Source organism: Callospermophilus lateralis, chromosome 3 (genome assembly GCF_048772815.1).
Source record: "Callospermophilus lateralis isolate mCalLat2 chromosome 3, mCalLat2.hap1, whole genome shotgun sequence".
Classification (NCBI taxonomy): Eukaryota; Metazoa; Chordata; class Mammalia; order Rodentia; family Sciuridae; genus Callospermophilus; species Callospermophilus lateralis.
In genome coordinates this window covers 70,315,705-70,325,007 of record NC_135307.1, presented here as the reverse complement: position 1 = coordinate 70,325,007, position 9,303 = coordinate 70,315,705, and the positions used below count along the sequence as shown (strand labels likewise).

The following is a 9,303-nucleotide window of genomic DNA, read 5'->3' as shown; positions in this document are numbered from 1 at the left end:
CTGACCTTGCAGGCCAGAATAATAGTACGAGACATTCAAAGGCATGAAGGGAAAAACAAAAATCTTTCAACCAAGAAAGTTTGCAGTGTTCAACAAAACTCTCCTTCAAAAGTTAAAGAAAAATAGTAACTAGGAGAATATCTCAGAGATAGACACACACACACACACACACACACACACACAAAGGAAATAAAATAAAGCTTGTCACTACAAAATATCAGTGAAACACAAGAAGGCAAAAAGAGAAAAGAAAGGACAAAAAAGAAACAAGACATAGAGAAAACAATAAACAAAGTGCCAACAGTAAGTCCTTCTCTATCAGTAATTACTTTAAATGCAAATGAATTTATTTCCCAATATAAGATTGGCTAAATGGGTTAAGTAAAACAACATCTTGGGCTGGGGATGTGGCTCAAGCAGTAGCGCGCTCGCCTGGCATGTGTGCGGCCCGGGTTGGATCCTCAGCACCACATACAAACAAAGATGTTGTGTCTGCCAAAAACTAAAAAATAAATAAATAAATATTAAAAATTCTCTCTCTCTCTCTCTCTCTCTCTCTCTCTTAAAAAAAAATCTTACTATATGGGCTATCTATAAAGCTCACTTTAGATCTAAGGATACACATAGGCTGAAAGTTGAAAGGACAGAAATAGATTCCAGGCAAATGTTAAAAAATAAATAAATAAAGGAATCAGGGTTGTTATATTAATATAAGAATAGACTTCAAGTAAAAAAATATTACAAGAGACAAAGGATACTATAAGATAAATCTCATGTTAAGCCACGTCTTTCAAAATTCAAGATGACTGAAATTATATAGAATATATTTTCCAATCACAATGGAATTAAAATAGAATTCGAAAGCAGAAAATCCACAATGTATAAAACAAAGTGCTTTTTGAATCTGTAAAGTTTCCCAAAAGCTCATGTGTTAAGAGAAACGCAGCAATGTCTAGAGGTAGGACTTTTAGGAAGCGACTGGATATGAGGACTATAACCTCATCAGTGGATTAATCTACTTGATGCATTATTATTTGAATGGACTACTGGGTGGTATAGTAGGCAAATGAGGTGTGGTTAGAGGAAGTGGGTCACTGGATACCCTTGAGTACTTAATCTTGTCCCTGGCTGCTTTCCCTCTCTCTTCTGCTTTCTGGCTGCCATGAGCTGAGCAATATTCCTTTGCCATGCCCTTCTGCCATAATGTTCTGCCTCACTTTAGACCTAAAGAAATGGAGCCAGCCAACCATGGACTTAAGTCTGTGAAACCACAAACCAAAGTCAGGCACAGTGGTGTATGTCTGTAATCTTTCTGACTCAGGAGGCTGAGGCAGAAGAATTGCAGGTTTCAGGTCAGCCTCAGCAACTTAGCAATTTAGTGAGATCTGATGCCACAGAAATAAAAAGGATTATAATACAATACTATGAGCAACTGTAGGCCAACAAATTAGATAACCTCGATGAAATGGATAAATTCTTAGAAAGGGGTGAATAGAGGTATACAATCTACCAAAACTGAGACAGAAAGAAATAGATAATCTGAGACTTTGGTTCGCTTCTGCGCCACCGTTTTTTCACCTTGCCAGGACCCACTGAGCTCGCCCCCCGCCCCACCCCGCCCGCAGACATGTCCGAGACCAAGAACAGCCCCAAGTATGCTTCGTCCTTGGCGGTCATGGGCGCTTCGTCTGCCATAATCTTCAGCGCCCCGGGTGCCACCTATGGCACGGCCAAGAGTGGCACCGGCATTGCAGCCATGTCAGTCATGAGGCCGGACCTGATCATGATGTCCATTATCCCAGTGGTCACGGCTGGGATCATCGCCATCTACGGCCTGGTGGTGGCAGTCCTCATCGCCAACTCCCTGAATGATGGTATTAACCGCTACAGGAATTTCTTCCAGCTGGGTGCAGGCTTGAGCGTGGGCCTGAGTGGTCTGGCAGCTGGCTTTGCCATTAGCATTGTTGGAGGACGCCGGTGTTCGGGGCACTGCCCAGCAGCCCTGCCTGTTTGTGGGCATGATCCTGATCCTCATCTTCACTGAGGTGCTTGGCCTCTATGGTCTCATGGTGGCCTTCATACTTTCCACAAAGTAGTGCCTCAAGCTCACCAGCCACAGAACACGATGTAAAGACCACCCCCTCCTCATTCCAGAACGAACAGCCTGGCACACGCTAGGGCAGCCGCCCCCTCCGTAGTTGGTCTTGTAAATGCGCAATGTCCTAGTGCCCATCATCTGTTGCCCGGCCTGGCTCCTTCTTCCCCGTGCTGTGGACATTTGGCCCACTCATATCCCATCCAGGCCCCAGACCAGTGAGCATGCCAGCCTCCTCCCCCGCCCTCTGCCCTGGAGTGCACTGTGTATAAGGATGAATTAGAGTTGTCATTTTTCTCTTCACTGGATGTTTATTTATAAAAGATTTGACTTGTTCATGTGTCTGTGGAGCAACTCTCGTCTCCCAGTTATATAGTACTCTTTAGGTAACATGTTGCCCTGTGGGGGGCCCCCTGCTCAGACTTTTTGGATGGAACCTCCCCTTGTGCCTGGTGTCCGTTGGGGGCAGAATGCCAGCCACCAGGCCCTGGCGCCTAGCTGTGTCCTGTGAAGTTCTCGGATGTGAAGGGAGAGAGAGAGAGAGAGAGAGAGAGAGAGAGAGAGAGAAGAGAGGAGAGAGGAGAGAGAAAAGAAATAGATAATCTGAGCAGATCAATAACTAGTAAGGAGGTAGAATCAATAATCAAAAACTTGCCACCAAAGAAAACCTCAGGACCAGATGGCTTTGCTAGAGAATTCTGTTCTACATTCAGAAAGAATTAACATCTAAACTTCTGATATGTTTCAAAGAGTTGAAGAGGAGGGAACACTTCCTTCCTCTATGAGGTCAGCATTACACTGACATCAGACAAAGACACTACAAGTAAACTACAGAGCAATATCCCTAGTAAATATTGATGCAAAAATCCTTAATAAAATATTAGCATATCAAATCTAACAGCACCTTGGAAGGATCATACACCATCACCAGGTGGGATTTAATCCTGGAATGCAAAGACAGTTCAATATGTGGACATTGATAAATGTAACATACTACATTAACAGAATGAAAAACCAAACAAACAAACAAAATAAACAGAGGATCATCTCAATATAAAATTTCTTTTTTAAAAAACTCAACATTTCGTGATTAAAAAAAAAAACATTCAACATTTTATTCTAGAGCTAGAATAAAACTATCTTAGCATAATAAATGGCATATGTGAAATTTCTACAGGTAACATCATAATTAATGCCAAAAGACTAAAAGCTTTTCCTCTAATATCAGGAACAAGACAAAGATACTTGCTTTCACTACCTCTATTCAATATAGCATTGTGAGTCTGAGCCAGACAATTAGACAAGAAAAAAAATAAAAAATAAAGACATTCAAATTGGAAATGAAGAAGTAAAATTATCTCTGTTCACAAATGACATTAGCTTATCTATAGAAAACTCTAAAGATTCTACAAAACTAACTACTAGAACTAATAAATGAATGCAGCAGTTGCAGGAAACAAAATTAACACACACACAAAAATCAGATTCTATACACTGACAATGCACAAGTAGAAAAGGAACTTGATTTCACACAATTAGGTATTTGGACTATATGATTTAAAAAAGAGTATATATTAATTCACTGAGAATATTTGCAAATATTCAGTAAAATGATATATATATATGTATTTCACTTTATTTCTCCTTGTATGTGCACCACATATAAATTAATAAAAAATAAAGTACATCAACAACTAAAAAATATTTTTAAAAAAATAGAGCTGGGGATGTGGCTCAGTGGTTGAGTGTCTCTGAGTTCAATCCCTAGTACAAAAAAAAAAAAAAAAAAAAGAGAAGAAGAAGAAGGAGGAGGAGGAGAAGGAGGAGGAGGAGGAGGAGGAAGAGGAGGAAAAGAGAAAACTAGACTAAGAAAATATTTTCCACATATCCAAAAAAAGGACTAGTAGTATCTAGAATTATATAAAGAACTCTCAAAACTCAACCATAAACAGTTTAGTCAGAAAACATATTTTACTGAAGAATATATACAGATGTAAATAATCACATGAGAAGATGTACAACATCAATATATCTGAATTTATATGCCTTTTTATTAGTACATGAGCTTGGAAAAATGTAGAAGGATACTATTAGGTTGTTAATTATCTCCCCTGGGGAGAAAAGGTGCTTGAAGACATCAATGTGGTGAAATAAGAATGGCAGAGCAAAGAAGAAGGAAATTTTAAAAAGTTAGATTGCATTAATATGCATATGATGAATATTATGTATTATGCAAAACAATATTTCAATTGGTACTTTTTTCATTACATTTTCTAACAGATGTAATATGTAAGATTTTTTTTTTCTTTTAGGTATTGGGGATTGAACTCAGGGGCACCTGAGCCATTGGGATACAGGCATGAGCAACTGTGCTCAGCAAGATGTACATTTTTAATTTCTGTTTATATCTGGTCCCCATACTGAAATGTCTTATTAGTTCTGATAGGCTTTGCATTGATTTTCTTGGGTAAACAATCATATAAGTTGAAAATAAAACTCTGGGTCCCATTTTATAATTTGTATGTTTGTTATTTCTTTTATTTTTGTCTCCTTTGATTACAGCTTGAAATTTCAGCTTTCAAAGAAATATTAAAGAATACTGGTTTTCTCAGTCAACCATATTTTATTTCTTTAATATTTCTAGGGTTTACAGTTGACTACAGTGTGGGTTACACATCTGAGATTTGTTTCAGAGGTATGTTTGTATAGTTTATAGGGAAAATATTCTGAATGCTAATGGGTCTCTTTTTGACATCTATAAACATAACATTTAATTCTTTGACCTGTTAACATGATATAGCATATGAATAGATTTCTTTAATATCAAACCATCATTGCATTTTAGAAAACAGACTCCCTACTGGCATTGCTTATTTATTCAATATAGTTCTGAGTTTAATTGATTAATATTTTATTTAAAAGGTATTACATATTCATGGATTTTTCTATAGTTTTCTCTTTGTGAATTTTGTCAGATTTTCATATCAGGATTATTAACATGAGCTGAGGTGTTCTTATATTTTCTGTGCTCAGAAATGTTTTGAAAAGCATATGAGTTATTTCTTTATAATTTGATAGTAATAATCATTCAAATGCTTAAGGCCTGAAACAGCCTACAGAGGTAAATTTTAATAAAACTTCAACTTGTTACATGATTATTTTTATTTTGAGACAATTTTAGTAAATTATATTTTCCTAGAAAATCATTCATTCCATCAAATAGTCTTGTCAAGATCTTCCCATTTTCAAGAGAAGCCAGAAATTGAGTTTTATTAGTACTCCCTTTATTAAAAATAATTTTGGATTTACATTAATGTTAAAATCTTATATAACCATAGTATAACAATTAAAGCCAGAAATTAATATTGATATGATGTTATTAGCTAATTTGCAGGCTTTCTTTGAATTTCTCCAATTGTTTCACTAATATTCTTTAAGACAAGATCCAGATTCCACAATGTGTTTAGTCATATCTTATTTGTTCTGATTTTTTTTTATGTTAGCAAATTGCTTATAGTGATGCATAGGACCAACAGGATCCTCAGATCTCCAGTTTACTACTCTTGGACAAATAGGGCATAGTTAAAGCTATGTCTTGTGTAAGATCAGCAACAGCTGTCCTGTAACTCAATACAGAACTAAGGGAGAGTTGATGGAGCATGTTCATTACATCTCTTCTTTCTCTAATTTGCCAGATGGATATTTTTGCACTTATTGTACCATGTAGAAACAAATTGTTTATTTGCTTATTCTGTTATCCCTTACACCTTGAATGGCCTACCATATACAAGTAAATTCTAACAAGAACAAAATGCTGTTTGGGAAAAGTTTCTACTAGCAAGAATTCATGTGTACTATATATTGTCATGGATATGTAATGTTTTTGCTAATCCACCTATTTTTCTTTCTTTTAGAATGGCAACTCACTTTTCCTTTTGGAAATAACTGCTACCAACTCCATGCTATCTTATTAGAACTATCAATCAGATGCAAAGGAGAATATATGACCCAGGTTAGGCTAACAGTTTTTCCTGGAATTTTGTATCTTAGGTAAGTAATATAAGATGGGAAAATGACTGGATCTCATTCATTTCATTAGCAGAACCCTGAATAGACTTAGATCCCTGGAATTTTTCTGGTTCCTTTTCTTACAAAGGTTTAATTTGTTCAATTTTTACTTGTATTTTACAAGCTACTCCCACTTTTCCAATAAATCTTTTTTTTTTAAGAGAGAGAGAGAATTATTTTTTAATATTTTATTTTTTAGTTTTCAGTGGACACAACATCTTTATTTTATTTTTATGTGGTGCTGAGGATCGAACCCAGTGCCCTGCGCATGCCAGGCAAGTGCACTACTGCTTGAGCCACATCCCCAGCCCTCCAATAAATCTTTACCTTCCCCTCACTCTGGTTTTGGCTTAATATTGTTGAAGTCACTTGCTATTGCTTAGAAATCTAAGATATACGTGTAAAAGAGAAGAGAAAGGCTGTTTCTAGATTTTCTTCCCTGAACGAGTGGAAATTAACAAAGAGGAAAGTTGTGACATATGAAATTCAGACTCTCTCTCCTTTGATTGGTAAGCTAAATTTATATCCTTCATAATAGTTAATTTAGTGCTCATATACCAACTATTTTAGTTGCTGTTGATACATATGTATTATTTTATGTACATCAATAAAGTTACAGCAAGTAGATAGCATAAATATAACTGCAACATATATTAAATTTGACTATATATATACTGTAATGTAATAGTTAGATAAGATGTACAAAATTGATAGAGCTCTTGCCTATATGTGCAAGGCCCTGGATTTGACTCCAGAGTTGAAGAAAGAAAGAGAGGAGTGAGGGGAGTAAAAGATACAGTAAAAGATACAATACAATATTGTCTACTGTTTTCTGAAAAAAAATTCAAGTAAGCATTTCATTTTGGAAAACAATAATCAGGCATTTCTCAAGCTAGTAGATTAACATTTACTTAAATTGAATATAACCTTCTTAAATATGAATCTGAAAAAATACATTATAATATTTTACTTCTAACTCCTAGGTATAGCCAATTCATTGTTTTCAAAAATATCCTACCCCAAAACAGTTCTCATAGTTGACTCATAATAGAGAGAGAGAGAGAGAGAGAGAGAGAGAGAGAGAGAGAGAGAGATTTAAACTACTTGTATATAAGACTAATTCTGGTCACATTTTGTATGATTTTCCATTTTATGTGTTTATAGTGTTAGGCTTAGAGATAGAAATCTGTGCTTATTAACATAATAAAAATGCATGCATTTGTACCCAATTTCATAACTTATAAAGATGTGGTAAAAGCATTGACCATCAAATGTCATCTCTCATATAATGATAGTCTAGACAAAAGATAACTATATTTGAAGTCCTGGAAAAAATTGCTAAGCCTTCAGCATTCCCTTGTCAAAGGAATCATTGTGACTAACAAGCAGCAATAAATGACAAAAACCAGAAATACAAATAGTGTTATGTTATGCTAGTACTTAAATTGACTTACCCTCTGTGTTTAGTCTCTGATGATCTTAATTCTAAGATATAATTTCCTTTAGGAACTAAAGGAAAAAAAATATATAAGGCCTCATGAAATTTCAAATAGTTATTATGGATTGGTCTTAGTTTTAAGAAAAGGAAGAATCAGAGGGCTGGGGTTGTAGCTCAGTGACAGAGCGCTTGCCTCGCATATGTGAGGCACTAGGTTCAATCCTCAGCACCACATAAAATTAAATAAACCAAATAAAGATATTGTTCCCATGTATAACTGAAAAAAATATTTAAAAAAAAGAATCAGAACATGAAAAATATTAATTTATGTAAATGAATCCTCTTATACAGCTTTAAAAAAATTCTCCTTGTTTTCTAAACCGAATAATACTCAGGTGAAAGTTCCTAAGTATAGGTGAAAGTTTTTTTTTTAAATTTAAACCATATTTATTTATTTATTATTTTTTTAGTTTTTTATTTATTTTATTATTTTTTTTAAATACATGACAACAGTGGAGTGCATTACAATCCTTATTAAACATATAGAGCACAATGTTTTGTATCTCTGTATATAAAGTATGTTCACATCAATTTATGCCATTATACATGTACTTTTTTTTGCATTACAATTCTTAATACACATATATACCACATTTTTTCATATCTCTGTATATTAGGTATGTTGACTCCCAATTCAAGTCTTCATACATGTTCTAGGTGAAAGTTTTTAAGAAGTAAATTGTAGGGGCTGGGATTGTGGCTCAGAGGGAGAGCACTCGCCTCGAATGCATGGGGCACTGGGTTTGATCCTCAGCACCACATAAAAATAAAACAAAGATATTGTGTCCACCTATAACTAAAAATAAATATAAAAAAAGAAAAAGAAAGAAGACATGATAAAAAAAAGTAAACTGTAGCAGTATATATGAAGATTATATTATTATTATATTATATTATCATTGTAATTTCTATACTCTTTATTTGGTTCAGGTCACTTGTACCTTCCAAAAAGGCATAATTCTTCTAATATAAAAAAAAGGTTTGCCCATAGTCACATGTTTTTCTTGTTAAATAAAACAGAAGAGGGCTAGGATTGTGGCTCAGCGGCAGAGCACTTGCCTAGCATGTGTGAGGCACTGGGTTCGATTCTCAGCACCACGTATCAATAAATAAAAATAAAGGCCCAATGGCAACTAAAAATTTTTTTTAAAAAACCCAAAACAGAAGAACTTGCTCCATTATTAAAAAATAATTAAATGGTAATTTCTAAAGCATATTTCCCTAGGTTTTTCTGGTCTATAGATTTTGGTAATTTTTATAAAAAAATTTAATAAGTTATACAAATATTTATAGAGTATTTCACATAATATTATGTGAAAAATCTTGTTAGATGTTTTGGAAATAGTAGTGAATGAGACAGACTTTTCCCTTTACATTCGGAACTTGTGGTCTAGTAGTAGATACAAACATTAAAGCATATATTATTGTATAATTAAAATTGTGATCAATTATATGAAGGAGGTATGCAGAGTATTATGTCAGTGTAGAGGAGGCATACTAGCAATCTGTGGGACAGAAGGGCTTTTTGAGGAAGTCACAGAAATCCAGTGAAAATACTAGTAAAGTCTATGGTTTTCCCCAGACCTGACGCCAAATCTATGGTTATTTTCATGTATAAACCAGTCCAAATTGGGTGTCTCTT

At 34.8% G+C, this 9,303-nt stretch overlaps 1 pseudogene; it reads left to right on the top strand.

The window, feature by feature from the left end:
• Nucleotides 1–1,627: 1,627 nt before the first annotated feature.
• Nucleotides 1,628–2,096, top strand: LOC143393850 (V-type proton ATPase 16 kDa proteolipid subunit c pseudogene; annotated as a pseudogene).
• Nucleotides 2,097–9,303: the final 7,207 nt, after the last annotated feature.